Below are 15671 nucleotides of genomic sequence, written 5' to 3'. Positions count from 1 at the left end.
GTTAACAGAAATGAGCCAAATCATTCTCTGCAAATATGCAACTGGACTTCCTTTTCTCTGATTAATGAATTTTACCATATTGCAGAGTAATGATTAACAGTTTTCATGTTTATGTCATAGAATTCTTACATATTACATTGGTTTGGGAATCAAATAATGTTTGCCCTAGTTTCATTACCTTCATCCATCCATCCATTCTTTTTAGCTTATTCAATAATGGCTCAACACCTAATTTAAATCAGTTAACTTAACTTGCAAAATTAATTCTTTAAAAATGCAGAGTAGGTCTCAGCTACCTTTAGTGCCGTTACTCTGCCTGCCCAAAAGAGAGGTGTTGAAACATTTCTGTCGGGTGCTTCTCATAATACGCTTTAAAAAGCAGCTGCTACATTCTGCCCGATAATTAGGAATCTGACTTTGAAATGTTAAGTAAACATTAACCAGATCCTTTCATGTAAGCTGACTGCCTTACGTAGACAGTAATCAGCCCCAGTGTGTACCATTGGTGAAGCCTTTCTTAGCACACAACTCCTACCAAATTATAAAAATTCTACTCTAATTTTTTTTAACCACGGAGAACTTTATGATGCAAGGTAATAAGAACCCCAATCCCCAAACCACACAATTCATTCCACATTGCAAGCCATTTTGCACAAAGCTCCCCAGAACTGTTGGCAGAGCAAACGATACATAAACCATTTCACTGAGCATGTCATCATTTTTGTTTAAAGTCTTTCAGGCTTTAAACTTTTTTTTTTTCATGTAATAGGCAGATTCTGAAATGAGAAGAAGTTGCACGTTTTTCTGCCAGTTTAGTTTGAACAAATCTACATAGATGTGCACAGAGGTTTAGTTCATGAATGTAAATACATAACACAAAAAACACATTGCCAACAAGAGATAAGTCTGTTTTTAAATGAATGTATGTTTTAGAAACCCCCTCAGCACGTTCTTTGTGTGCAGTGATATGCGCCAACAATTTTAATTTGAGAGATAAAGATACACAGAATATTTATTTGTACACTGTGTGTGTATATCTAATTATTTTGTTTGGTTATCTGTAAAAAAAAAAAAAAAAAACATATGATGAAGTTAATTTCAAATATGTTTACTTTTAGCTCTTTCTACACCCACACAAAATATGAAGCTACAATAATAACACTTACATCATTCTTTAAAAACCTTGGGATATAGAGTTTTGCTATTATGGCCACCAAAATGTTGACATTGTTACTGGTGACGGTGACGTTGCTTAATGCCAGCTGATCACACATTTCTTACCACAACCCAAAGTTAGATTAGGGAGGAAAACAGCAACTTGGCCTAATTTTAAGGCAATAACTGTAATAGGACTAAACAAATGTCAATCTGTAATTTTAGTTTATATTCTTTAATAAAAAAAAAATGTGATGAGCATTTTTATGTAGTAGTTCAAAGTGCCTTTATTGGTTATTCAAAGTTAGGAACATTAGGATGATTGGTACAGTGAGCAGCGCTTTAAGTGTCATTTAGGATACAGACAGTTTAGTTCACCCGTCTTCATGTCTGTGAAGGTTCTCAGTCATTTAGGTCATCGTAATCTAAGGAGCTCGGAGAGAAAAGTGTCTGGACTTCTTTAAGTTTCTTGAAAACATTTCCCCTATCATCCGAGCAGCTTCTTCATTTCTAAGAGGAATTGGTGGAGAGTCTAAGAAAGGAAAAAGAGGAAACACACACATGTAAAAAAAGCTCTTAAAACACGTGGTTATCCTAACTGGGCTTTCAACAAATCAGCAAAGATGCACAGAAAAGAAGGTCAGACACCAACTAGGAAGGATCAGAAGGACAAACAGAACAATATTGTTATCCCTTATGTAGCAGGTTTATCAGAGAAACTCAGGAGTCTTCTCCAAGCACGACATCCCAGTGTTTTTCAGAATCAGCAACGCACTCAGACACAAACTTGTTCATCCAAAAGAAAAAACCTCCCAAACACATACTTAACAAGGTAGTATATGCTGTACAGTGCAGCGAGGAGTGCTCAGACCTATACATCGCAGAGACCAAACAGCCACTTCGTAAAAGCATGGAACAACATAGAATAGAATAGAATTCAACTTTATTTTCATTGCACATGTCAAAAGTACAAGGCAACAAAATGCAGTTTACATCCATTCAGAAAGTGCTTTAGCAATATTATAGATATATTACAAAATATATATTAGCAATAGTATAGATATATAGATATATTACACAAATGGGTCTATTATAGGTATGAGGGTACAAAAATATGGGTCTGTTATGGGTATGTTACAGTGTACACTGTATGAAGGTATGTTATGAATATGCTATAACGTAATAAGTATGTACAGGCTATGAACAGGATATAAATATGAAAAACTATACAGAAATATGAAGTATGAAACTATACAAGTTGTAAACAGTTGTAGAACTATAATTATTATTATTATTATTAACATAGAAGAGCCACCTCTACGGGACAAGACTCGGGTGTCTATCTCCATCTAAATGAACAAGGTCACTCTTTCGAGGACGCCAGTGTTCATATTTTGGATAAAGAAGACAGATAGTTTGAAAGAGGAGTGAAAGAAGCCATCTATGTCCACTGTGAACGACCATCTTTGAACAGAGGCGGTGGCTTATGACACCAACTGTCTGCCATCTATAATCCAGTTTTGATATCCCTTCCCAGATGTCTTAACGCCCACTCACATCCTGGGCCACTTGACCTCAGTATATCACAGGTTACGGGTGAACCCACAACCTGTTTTCACACCTTGGCTTGTGTGATTAGGTAGAGGATCAATAGGTATCCACGACCCTCTTGGGAACACTGCAATAGGGATTAAAATCTGGGACTCTCCACCAATTGGTCTGAAGAAGCTTCTCAGATGAGAGGTGAAACATCTTTAAGGAAACTTAAAGAACAGACACAAATGCCAAATGCAGCCCGACTGTTCCAGATGCTTTTCTTTCCGAGCTCATTAGATTAACTCGTCTTCCTTTATTGCTTTTTTTTCTTTGAAAATTGATATTTCTTCTTTACCAAAAAGCAGCTCTAATATTATTTTTTTTTACTTTTAAAGGTTTTTTTAAACATTGAAAAGAAAAATCAATCTATTTTTAAAATATTTAGGGCCTTCACATACTGTGTGATTCTATGTCCATGTTTCCATGAGGCAAGATTGGACATATCACTCTATGACCACTCTGCTGACCTTTATTGTACACTCCAGGGAGCAGCTAGGACAGAGCTTTAGTTTGTGCTATTAGACAGTATTCTCAAACAGCAGTGCCTCTACACCACACCACTGTCTGTGTCATATAAATCAGCGACCTAATAATGTGTAGGTCCCTCCCTGGATCAGCCATGTTCCTGCACATCCCATGGATGCTTAATTCGATTATGAAGTAGTGTGTTTGGACACCAGAGTCAGTGCCTGCAGCTCTTTGCTGTCTTCCTTGGGTTATTCTGAGGCAGTTTTTGTGGTGTGGCTGTAATTGAATGAGGTTTTCTCAGAAGCCGCCAGCATCTCACACATCCTGTGACACCATTGCCCCAATGTGCCAGCTCCAGCAGTATCAGCTACCACACAATAATGGTCCCCATTTGGAGACTAACAAAATTCTATCATGGCAGTGGTATTAATTATTACTTTGTTAGCCAGGAGATCCTGGTTTTCATCTTGTCGAGAACTTTTTGTTTTGCTCTTTGTTTGTCTTTTTTCACATGTTGATTTGCCTCACTTTCCAGTCGCTCATGTTGCTTATGCAGTGCTTCAGTTATGTGCAGTTTTGTTCTACATACATATTTTGTTTATCGTCAGCTCGGGTAGGCTCCAGCCACGATAGATGGACAACTGTTTGTTTTCCAGATCAAAATACAGCAGAACCACACTGATTCAGTGGGATGTTGCCTGTGTTGCTTTCCATCTTGCTTGTTTATAACTTCCAGTGACAGAGAGCATGCTGGTACCTGCCAACTACGAAGACAGTAGAGAGCGCAGTAGCTATTAACTGCCTAGTCAACTAATTATCCACATCCCTAAATGGTACAGGTCGAAGTTACACACACACATGCATTCTAACACAATAATCAGCGTTCACCTAAAAGTTGACTGTTTTGGCTGCTGTGCCACATCACGGCCACATTTCTGTCTCTTCTGTAAGTTACCTCAGTTTCCCCTTTTCATATTTTTTAATAAGACAGACGAGTCGTGAAGTTGTTATATGCGTCATCGAGCAGCAGCTCCTCAATGCACAAAATTTAATCATGCAACCCACATGAGGTGGACGTAATTGGGCACTGTTTTGGTGCTTTGGTAATATGCAGTGCATCCCTCAAATTAGGCGCTGTAATTGGAACAAACATACTGGTCCTGCTTGCTTCAGATTGGCTGCGAAGATTTAATCAAGTGAAAGACTCGGACTTATCAATCCAAAGAGATGCTGTGTAAGGCAGAAGAATAACACATTAGTATGATTTGCTACACACAGTGCTCATACGTTTTAATGCACATGCAAAGGCTGAAATTTTTTCCAAACATCTTAGAAAACATTTCATACAATATATGTATTCATGGGATTTTGGAGCAGGGAGTTTGTGATGAGCGCAGTCATATTGAGAAACCCAAATACATACAGTACACCTAACCCCTGTGCTAAGATGTAATCTGTGTAGGCAGTGATGCACGAATATTTTGGAACACAAAAATTGCACTGCGCTGTCCGAATTAAATAGGCACTCCCAGTCACGCCAAGCTTGAATGGTCACAGGCAAAGCAGGCACTGTCACTTCATAGGCCCACGCTCGGTGAGTTTCATCTGTGTAGCACAAATTCTGAGCTCTAAATTCAGTTATTTATTAATAACTGCAAACTAGTTGAGCTCTGGGACTCAGCCTTTACTCACTGTAATTAACTGTATTTTTCATGAAATGCATAAAAGGATGTTGATAGAACCGTTCAGTCATTTTCATGACTGAAAATGAAAGATGTAACATTAATAGGGATTTGTGCATAAAACATAAAGTTTTTCTCACAGGAGCAAGCAGAAATTTGATCATGGATTTGTTCTACATGAGTGCAGCTTATGTGATTATTCATGCAGAATACAGTCATATTTACAACAAACAATGCTCAACCAGGCAGCAACCGAGGCTCCAATACGTGGTGCATCACTTTGTCTCTCCTCAGAAAATGTAGTTGCTTTCTTTCTCTTAAAGTTTTGTAAATTACTTTGTAATGTGTGCCAGCTATCGTTGAAGGGTGTGTGTGTTTGTTTTAATGGCTTTTCTAAGAGTGGAAAAAATTTCCATTTTAATGAATGACATGTTTTATTTGACAAAATAGGCTTTTCACGTTGCAGGTAAGAGAAATGTGACACCGTCGCATGGACTAGAATAGCACATTAGTCATCTGTGCAAAAAGGTTTAATAATAGCGACGTGACACATTCAGGATTAAATGTTTATTGAAATATGATATCTATATCATGTATGCACGCCCTCGTTCTCATAGCTTTACCAATGTTTCATCCTAACCTATAAAACATACCCAAAATTACTTTTAGACAAAAACCGAGTACTTGTTTATGCAAAAGCGTTATCTTTAAAGAAATGTAAAAGCACACTAACTGTATAAAAATGTAACATTTTACAGTAAAGTAAAACAAAAACATATTTAGTTCAACTAATTCCATGTAGCCTTTTAAAGGAGTTTTCAAACTTCAATTGCTTAAACCATTTCGTCTCGTTGTGAATCGTGCTGGAAGTCAACTCTGGCCACGTTGCATTAAAGGAAAGAAAACAGAGGAAGTACTGTTCCTTGAAGTCCCGTCTACTACTTATTTTTGGTTTAGCCAGCATTCCACATGAAAAGCAAATCATATCGCATTCACATTGATTTATGCTTTCCAAGCTCACAGCCCAGCATTCACTCCCTTGTGCTTCCTATTTAAACATAAAAAAACATTCCTTTCATAGAACCCAGGGCCTAAGGTTTACAAGTAAACACCACTTAAATATTCCCTTTTAGTTTACAATATATAGGCAGCCTAATTTGAGCCTGGGCATTGAAGAAAACATGAAATAGAAATCCAGTGCATTCATCATCATGTACTGTAGCCCCTTTTTATTGTTTATTCATTAATGTTTTGTGTATACAAAAGAACGTACAAGATTTTAAAGCTGGTAAACATACTTAACTGAGGTTATTATCAGAAAAATAATGAACTGTATATATTTCAGGTGCCATCTGGTGCAATAGTATCCTAAGGTCCGTTCCATTTATTTCTGACTTGATTCTCACCTAATTTATTCAGTTATTTTGAAATCCTAATCAACAAGACGAGTATGTTTGCCATATGGATATTGGAATGCGTTCCTCCCTAAAATAGCATCCATACAGATCCCATCTGTGTACACATCTTTATGCAGACAACCATTAAAACGGAGTTTGTTTTGTTTGTTGTTTGTTTTTTAATTCTTTCTGTAATTCCTTGACAGATTGCTTGTAAACTGTTGGTTAACTGGCCATTAAAGGCCATTGAAATAAATTATTTTGGTTTGTGCAGTTTACAAACGATCTCAAGTTTTTCCAGCTCGGGGGAGTCTCACACACGATCTTGTGTTTGTAGCCATAAATGTGGACTTCATGCTAATGTCTTGGAGAAAAGTTGCATCACTCACAGTTAAAAATAATCCTTATTGATCCCATATTGGGCCATCATGCCGCACAGTTCATCAACTGTCTAATATGGCAAATGTTTCAAAGAAATGGTTGCTCTTCATAAACAGGTTAACACAAGGTGATGCGGCTGCCCCGCTCACTGCTCAAGCTGTTCATGTTATACTTTACCAACTTAAGGTTGGAGCTAAATGAAGGGCTGGATGGATAGATGGAATTTAAAAACTGATTTAATTTCAGGTTCGTATATACATCAAATATCTACTAATGCATTAAACTACTGAAAATCTAGTTCTTCTACATAGAGAAAAGGTGGCAAACCTTTCACTAAAAATTTTGTGACTGCCCAGGGACACTCTTTCCCTCTTTCTTTAATCATTTTCCTCCCTGTGTGAGCGTGAAAAGCTTATGCTGGCTGGGCGCTGATGGCCAAGTCAGGCAGCTCTAACTGGTTGTAGCTTTTCACGAACAGCAGTCTGTCAGTTGTCATCTAAAATGGAAGAAATGAGCGAAATATGATGTGGCAGCGTTTTCGCCAAACTCTGTCACAATTCCCATTCTTAGTCACGGTTTAGTCACATACAGGTCTTTGCTTTGAGTGAGTCCTTCTAGATAACGTCTTGGAACTGCGTGGCCCTAAGAGCTGCACATGTCTTTGTATTCATGTCCTTCTGGGTTGATTGGTAGTTCGTTGGAACCTCCAAGGTTTCTACTATAAATGAATGCAAGATACTAGTGAAGTGGCTACTTTCTTAGTGAAAAAAATGCAAGTAAAATGTTTGAAGAATAAAAATCTTCAAGCCTCTCATGTCCTTGTTTATGTTCCACCAAGGAGTACAAAGCAGAATCTGGATGAGCAGTTTCCAGGGCAAACTTTCTGCACATCTGTCCCATGTGCTGATAACAGGGAGAATAGCAGATGTGTTCTTTGCACGTGCATGTGAAGGGAAAATTGTTCTAACATGCAAGGTAACGTGCAATTCTGATGACAGACAAATTATTCAATTAGGAGACGGTGACTTTGTTCTTTTGTCTTAAGCCATCATCCATTTCCTGTGAACTTAACAGCATTTTTATGTTACAAAGTGAACATGTTTTAATCACAAGTGCTGTCACTCGATTGGAGCAATTTCCTGTGGCTCTGTAAAGGACGAGGGTGCAGAGTAATTGAATTTGGGTCATAATTAAAAAGTGCAAGGAGCCATGTGATCTCTCCCCCCACGCCTTTCATCTTCGTAATAGCGCAGCAGTTTACATTGAGAGGCCAAGTTTTCATCACTGAAATTAGTCATTTATTGAGGTCTTGCATGCTTTATGTGCCATGCAGGGTAGAGCAACAGCCTTATTAAATTGGATATGCAGTTTAATTTGACATTGACAAGGAAAAAAAACCACCAATGAGCTGAGGTTCAGCCATGTACAGAGGAGAATGGGCAGCAAAAGCAAAATAAATGACAAGGCTGATATCAGTTTGCCATGATAATATCCATGAGCATTTCCTTGAATTGAACAAAAAAGTACTTTACATTATATTCGCAAAGAGAAGGTGATTTCCATTTTCTCTCTACAAGCTATTTTAATGTGTCTCTGCGGTTCCTTTAGCCTCCAACTCTGATATTTCCAACTTTTACAACTGCTGTGATATTTCAATCAGCACAATATCATTACTGTGGCTGTTGAGTTGTAACCTCTGAGTTATTCTGAACAGGAGGGTGTAGGTGGAATAACACATCTGATTATAGAACCGCACGAAGAAACCAGCTCAAAAAAGAATCAATGGGAGAGAAGCAATGTAACTAATGGTTGCACGGATAGAGAGGAAACTATAGGAAATTAAATTATAACACATGGGAAAAGACAGAGACAGAAAGCAGATGGGATAGCTTCTGGCATGTCGTGCCTCTCAACAATATACTGAATAGAATATTATATGACACGTGCATCAACTCAACACTGTGGTTTGGCTTAACACTTGCATTGTTGGTTCTTTGTACGCTGGCGAAATATAAAGATGCTACTGCTGCACTCTGTGTAAGTAGCTATGAATAATGGCGTCAGCAGATGTGGAAAATGTTGAGTCAACTGGACTGCTGCTGCTTTTTGGTGTCACTTTTATCCTTGCCATTGCTCACTGCTTATTATTCGAGACAATTACCTTACTGCAGTCCACTACATCAACATAAACAACCACCACACAGCAGCAATTTATTTATACATAATTTATTTAAAGAATAGATTTAATTTTGGCCCATAATGCCTAAAATGAAACAAAAACAATATACCAGCGTGTGACCTGGTAACATTTGAAACAGATTATCAGACACTGATAGTTTATAAGTTATTACCAGACAGATTGCCCGTAGGAGGTCTCCTCCTGCTATTAATAGGCTCATTAACACATGATTTAATGGTGCAGTTCATTTTAACATTTTAAGTAGCCGGTATTGCATGTTAATGATGGGATTGTTTTTCTATGCAAAAGAAATACAAACTTTTTACCTAATCTCCCTGCACTGTTTGTTGTCGAAACACCATTCAACCACTGAAATGACCAACTTGACCAACAAAACACTTCATTTAAACAGGCAGAATGTTGAAAGTTAGGATGAAGAACCTTGAAAACTTCATCTGAAAAGTTTCTCTGCAACTGATGGGTAAATTCACAATTTTCACTCTACAATCACCATTTTACCACTAAATTGTAGGAAGATTTGCCTCAAGTCTTTCTCAAAAGCCAACAGTTGTATAGTTTTTGATCTGTTGGCATTTGAGTTAGAAGACTGCTATTTACCTGGGAAGAACAGGCAGAAAGAGTTTGGTTTTGTCAGAGTTCCTGCTCTGACAGGAGTTGTTTTTTAATGTTTGTCACTGATTGCATTGTATTTTATCTGTCTGTTGAGCCTAGTATTAGGTGGAGGAGGGCGCCTACTGACCAATCATGAGTGGCTGATTACATCTGATAAAGACCATTTATTTAGCAGCCTGATATGTAAATCAAGTGCCAAAGTAAAGGTAATGAAAGAACGGTGTGTTGAGAAAAATATGATGAATTTATAGCTGCAACATAAAACCAGAGAACAAGTCACACACATAAACATACTTGTACAAAGCCAGCTGGTCACTGCAGTGGAGAATCAAACTGAATGTGACTTTTTTGTGTGTTTCATTGGTATGATCCCACACACTGGTGGGCCACTGGGAGAGTTTCTTGCTCCTCCAGATGGACAGGCTGCCCCTGGTTATCGAGGCTCTTCTGTCATGGTGACAAAATGAACTGGTGCCTCTTTTTTGTAAAGCTCAGATACTTTTCAAATAAATTCTGAAGCCTGCGAAAATTGGCAAGAGATATCAGAGTGCAGATGGGCAGTTAACTGACGAAACCTGCCTGTCACCATTGAATAACAAGATACATAATCCTGTTTCATAAGCTTTTTTTTCTTTTTTTTTTGGGTCCACAACCTTCTTCTTCATAACACCAAAGTCATTCTTTTTGTGTTGCTTTGTCTGCTGGAACCCCAGGAGATTTAATATTATAAGAACAGTAACCAATGGACAAATAGCAAATAGCTAAACATCAGTTGGGCTTCAATCATAACTCACTGATGCTCAGCCTTTTAGATCATCATTTAACTGTAACTGTTAAGTAACATGTTCATAAGGTCAGCAAAACGTGAGGTTCACTGTGTTTTCTTTTTTAATCTTATGTATTTTATGCAGCGTGCTCAATGGTTTGAACTCATTTCATTTGGATTATGATTTCCAAGCTAACGTCCACCCTGTGTGCTAAAACAATTTACTGATGACGGGATCTTCGACAGGGGATGCCAAAGATAACATTTCATTACAAGACTGTAATCATTATCAGATCTGATTTAACACTTGCTCAGGACATTAGCAAAATGTGTTCTCTACAGAGCTGAAGAAGGAAGCTCAGAAAATGAAAATGGGGGTGACTGTAGGCCTGCCATTCTTTTGATATATAGCCGTCATGTACATCTAATAGAGAAATATCCCAGTCATCTTTTAATCACATCATACCCTTCACCATTCCTTTCTAAAGTTCTCTATTAAATCATTTCAGATCAAAGTACTTATGGTCAGCAAAAATTCCATGTACAGTTTCACCTTTATTAATTGTAGCAAAATTTATTTTAGTTTTGTGTTGTGGAAATGCAGATACAAGAAAGATAAGCGTGCATTACTGCAAGTATTTTTTAAGCTTGTCCTTTCTCTTAGAGTTATCTTTACATAAATGATCTGTAATATTTCCCAAACGGTGCAGGAAGTAGCCGGGCTGTTTTCTGGCTGTTGTGCTTGAAAACAGCTCAATTGAATTTGACCCTTTGAGTCGAACCTAAAATAGCGACTTCACCAAATAGAAACACCAACTCCGCTAATGCGTCTTTGCAGCGGGGCGTGGACGGCGGCGTGGCTGCGGGGGGAGGTGGACACACCTGAGCTGCATCGGCTCGTCACACCTACCCTGCATATAAAAGGACTAAACTCGGTCCTGACTGGGTTGTTGTTGTTGTTGATGTGCGCGGCTGGCAGCTGAAAAGCTGCAGCCGAGAGTGTAAAGTTGCGACAACGGGGAATAAAGTGTGTGTGAAAGTGAAGAATGTGATTAGGTTCATCATTCTCAGTCTTCAATTTAGAGTTGAAAGTTATCATATTTTGTCTTACGTGTGTATCAATATAGACTTTATCGCGTTTTTTGAAAATGATCATCATAAAAAAGAACATTTTAGTTAAAAAATTACATTTCACTTCACTGTTTGACTTCTTGCCCCATTGGCTAGGTTGTGTGTAATCAAGGTGGAGTATACCTTGAGTATACTTTATTCAGGCATGACCATGAACTCAGGCTGAGCACAGCAGCTCAACCAACACCCTGCTACATATCCAACCAGTTATCTCTTTTAGACCTCGCTATTTAAACCGAATTAGCCTGCCCACAGCCGCTGAGCACCAGCAAACCACTTTGCAGCTTACCTCTACTCCAGCTTCACCATTTCATGCTGTTTGTGACTAAATTATTTTCATATATTTTGTCACTAATGTGGTTTATCCTTGGTCTTGGTCCCGCTCTCCCTGCTTCTGACCTTTCATGACTCCAAACAGAAGGGATAAGAGGGACAATTAATTATTGCTCATGGAGTATAACTTATTGGAAAATCCATCATAGATCCAGGTTTCAAAATGGAAATGAAACTGCCAGGTCAAAAGAGAAGTCAGTGTGCAGTTATCAACACATCAGCTCTATCTTTGAGTATTCATGAGCTTCTGGGAAAAGGCACATGTGTTTTCAAAAACTTCTGCAATTCACATATCCTGTAATTACTGTAAACAAACCTTTCTGAAGTAGTCACATTGCAGTAAGAGGTGTGGCCATTGATTACCCACTTGGTCTGCCTTTGGATTTTTATTTTTTTTTGTCTCTGTTTTTAGGCCATCTGAAAATACCACACTGACATGAATCCCTGGTGGACTCACTTGCATCCTGTTTCTTTTTTTTTTCCTTTTAATCTGGGGTTGTTTGTTTGCTTGGGTTTGCTTTCATCCTCTGTAATTTGCTTGGGGCAGATTGTTCATTTTTCAGTCACTGAATAATTTGCTCTGCACTGTAAATGCAAGATAGCTGTATTCAGGTGTGACTCATCTGAATGTACAATGGCTAATGCTTGCTTTGAGTGCGATCCCAAGTTTTAGTCTGCAAATTATGTGAAAGCCTCGTGATTACTGTCGTCTAAGCCATTCTTCCAAAGTTGATAGTGTTCACAAACTGCCAAAATCAAGCAATTTTGTTATTCACTGTCTAAAAGGTATATATTTGTTGATACCAAAGTTTGGCTTCCTAGAATGAGGTGTATACTGAGTTATTTTTCCCTCATAACAATTTTCTTTTTTTAAAATCTTGGAGACATCTTTGAGAGAGAGATTAAAAACATGTCCCTAATATGAAACAACCCTACTTATCTCATCCACCCTATCAGTCTAGTGGCATTACAGCATAACAGATACCATTCAAAAGCGTCCTGCATAGCGTGGAGAAGTGGCATTCATTCAGCTCGGCTATGTCAGGCCATTCAGTCTAATCTTTTCTTGACATATTGGCTTAAGCTTGTTGTGCACTATGCCATTTGACAGTCAAAATCAATGTGGCTTAAGTAGAGATCCCCCCCACCCACCTCTGAAGTCCTTAAACCCAGTTGCCTCCATGCTTACCTATTTTGTACGAGCATCATTTTCAATCAATCTCATCTTTCCACCATGAAAAAAAGAATATCACTTCGATCTAAAATAGCCAGAATGATCAAAATCACTGCCTATGTCTCTTAGGGGGTAAAAATTCCATTACCATGTAAAGCAGTTTCCATTTCTGTTCCCCTTCCTTTGGTTTTACTGCAGATACATTCAACAGGGTACTTGGACTCTGAAAAACCTTTTCCATTCTTTGCACTCAGACTTGAGGACCCAAGTTAAATGGCTTTGCCAATACTGTAGGCTGCATTTTGTTATTACCGGCATATTATAGTTAAATTTTTTCTGCCATAGAATCACTCGTTTGGTTTCTACAGAGAGCCGCTCAAGCAACAGGAGATATTGTTGAGTTTACTAGTTTATTGAATGAGCATATTTCTGATGTAAAAGACAAAAGTGCAGTCATTTCTCTTCTCTGGCATATTTATACAGCTTAGCTGTGTTTCTTTCGTTCCACTTTTGACAACAGATATGTAGCATTTCATCATAAAGGAGTAAAAATACTTAATGAAAACATCACCAAATTGCTGTAAGCTTTGGACGTCTGTCCTATATTTGTAAGAAAACAAAACTAAATCCTCCCTCATCTACGTCTTATAAGCAACTATATGAAACATCTAGGTTTAAAGAAAGTTCTATGGGTTACAAAGTTTAAAACTTTTTCACCTGCACCAAGTGTTTTAATTATCTAGGATAAAGCTGTAAGGACAATTATGTAAAAACAGTATACAAATGTGCTCTAATAGCGTCAGAGGTTAGCTGAAATAAGGCCCAAGCAGACAGTTTGGGGCTACAGCTGCCTGTCTTGGCACCCCTGTCACTTTTGGAGCTGGCCTCTAGTGGCCATTTGAGGGAATGGAGTATTTGCCAGGCCTTGATATTGCTACTTAAATCATTTTTCTATATTTTTATCAACTGAATTTAATCATATGACCAAACAAAATCTAATCTAGACCGTATCTTCAGTCCAACTCGGGATCACCCACACACATGGACAATAGTCCTGTATATGAGGCAGTTATAAAGCTTGTCTCTGTGCAGTATGCTCACTCTGGCAGTGTCCACCTCACAGCATTAGGGAAGCATTACCACACTGAAAGAACATACAACATAACTCACGTCTTTGTCTATTGTTTGTCCTGATAGATGACAGTCACAGATAATGCAAAACAGAACCCATAACAAATAAGTCGTAATGTGGTTAGGACATAAGCAGCCTACGAACACACACATGCACACACTCACAACAAATGAAAATTAAAAGAGCTACGTTAGCCAGAGCAGAGCACTAGGGGAGCATAAATGAAAAGCATTATGAAATGAGAATTGTCAATTGGCAGCAAAGATTAGTCGGTCTGAGCTGTTTTGTTCTGTTTTCCTGTGGTGAAGAAAACATTCCCATCATGAGAGAGTCTTTGAAAAGACAGCAGTCTGCACAAAGGTCAGGTGATTTTAAATAACCAGCAGGCCTTTATGACACGGAGGACCATAATGAGAATTATTAGCATCTGCACTCAGATTAGTCATGTATATCTATTTCCCACATGAGGGGTCTTTATCATCCATTATCTTTTTTTGTATTTTTATTTAGGGCTACTGTGCCTCGTATGGTATACTATTAATTAGATGTAAATGTTTGACTGATGTATTCTGGCAGCTCTTTTCATATCCACCGGTTTGTTAATGAGTCCCGTGAGTGCCAGCACAGACATAGCATGAAAAACATGAAAATAATTGAGTACACTAAGACTTGCACAGAACTTTATCCTGTTACTGGACAGAAATCAAGTTTGCAATGTGCTTCCAAAGTTTTTGGACCCCTTCAATTTCCAGACACATCTTAAAGCTAATTCCTCATCAGTCTCGAGACAGTGCTCTATATTGATAAAGCAGTTTTGTTTTAGGAGTGTTTTGTTCCTTTTTATTAAAGTGAAAAGGCTGAAAAGCCCTGAAAATTCATATCATCATTCATAGTCAGATCTTTGTTATCACTGTAGCTGTTGAGTTCTGGTCCATTGTGTTTCTTTTGAGCATTGTTGAGCACACTTTTTGCTACTACTGAAGAACATAATCGGGTCCGTCATTCTTAAATAAACTAACTTCGGAACCAGTAGCAGTCTTCCTAAATCTGTCCAACCAGCCAAACTAAGTAAGTGGGTAAAGTCCTCCACTAGCTAACTAGCCAAGAACACCAAAAACACTAAGAACTTAGCAAAACAGCTGAAAACTTAAATTGCTTATGATCACATTGGAAATGGTGCAGTATACGTCCATGCTAAATTATAGGTTTTACTAATTTTGTCTTTGAATATATGAATCTAACTGGACATGAGGTTGCCTTGAGTAGTCTTGAATTGATCTATTTTAAACATCCCTGCACAATAACAAACCTATTGTTATCATAAGCTGGTGGTGAATTTAGCAAGATCATGTATATATTACTTAGTTGGCAAATCATTTCAAGGTTATCAAGGAGACAGTGGCAGCTCTTATCTAGGGTTTCATTTCCTTCTTATTAAGGGGAATGACAGGTAGCAGGTCCCATACCGCAGAGCTGTTCTCTAATGGTGTACTATGGTGCTGTAACATCACTTCCCATCTTCCCTCCACTGTGAGCAGTGTCTGGGTGAAAAGAGGGGGAGAAAGATGGTGCGGAGACGGTTTAGCGAAAAGTAAATGGAAAGAGGTGAGAGCACCAGAAAGAGGGAGGACAGAGGAGAGGCAA

The 15671-nt window shown here is 38.2% G+C and overlaps 1 protein-coding gene and 1 long non-coding RNA gene across 4 annotated transcripts in view; both read left to right on the top strand.

Moving 5' to 3' along the window:
• LOC120739944 (ALK tyrosine kinase receptor-like) overlaps positions 1-15671 on the top strand; it is a 352648-nt gene that overhangs the window by 289979 nt on the left and 46998 nt on the right. The gene's annotated exons all lie outside the window — the stretch shown is intronic.
• LOC120739947 lies at positions 1468-4982 on the top strand. Its single transcript, XR_005697303.1, has 2 exons — positions 1468-1569; positions 1603-4982. It is a non-coding gene; the product is annotated as an uncharacterized LOC120739947 (long non-coding RNA).

The sequence above is a fragment of the Simochromis diagramma genome, unplaced genomic scaffold (assembly GCF_900408965.1).
Source record: "Simochromis diagramma unplaced genomic scaffold, fSimDia1.1 OVJJ01000304.1, whole genome shotgun sequence".
NCBI lineage: Eukaryota > Metazoa > Chordata > Actinopteri > Cichliformes > Cichlidae > Simochromis > Simochromis diagramma.
The sequence above is the reverse complement of the archived record's forward strand: the minus strand, read 5'-3'. Positions and strand labels throughout refer to the sequence as shown.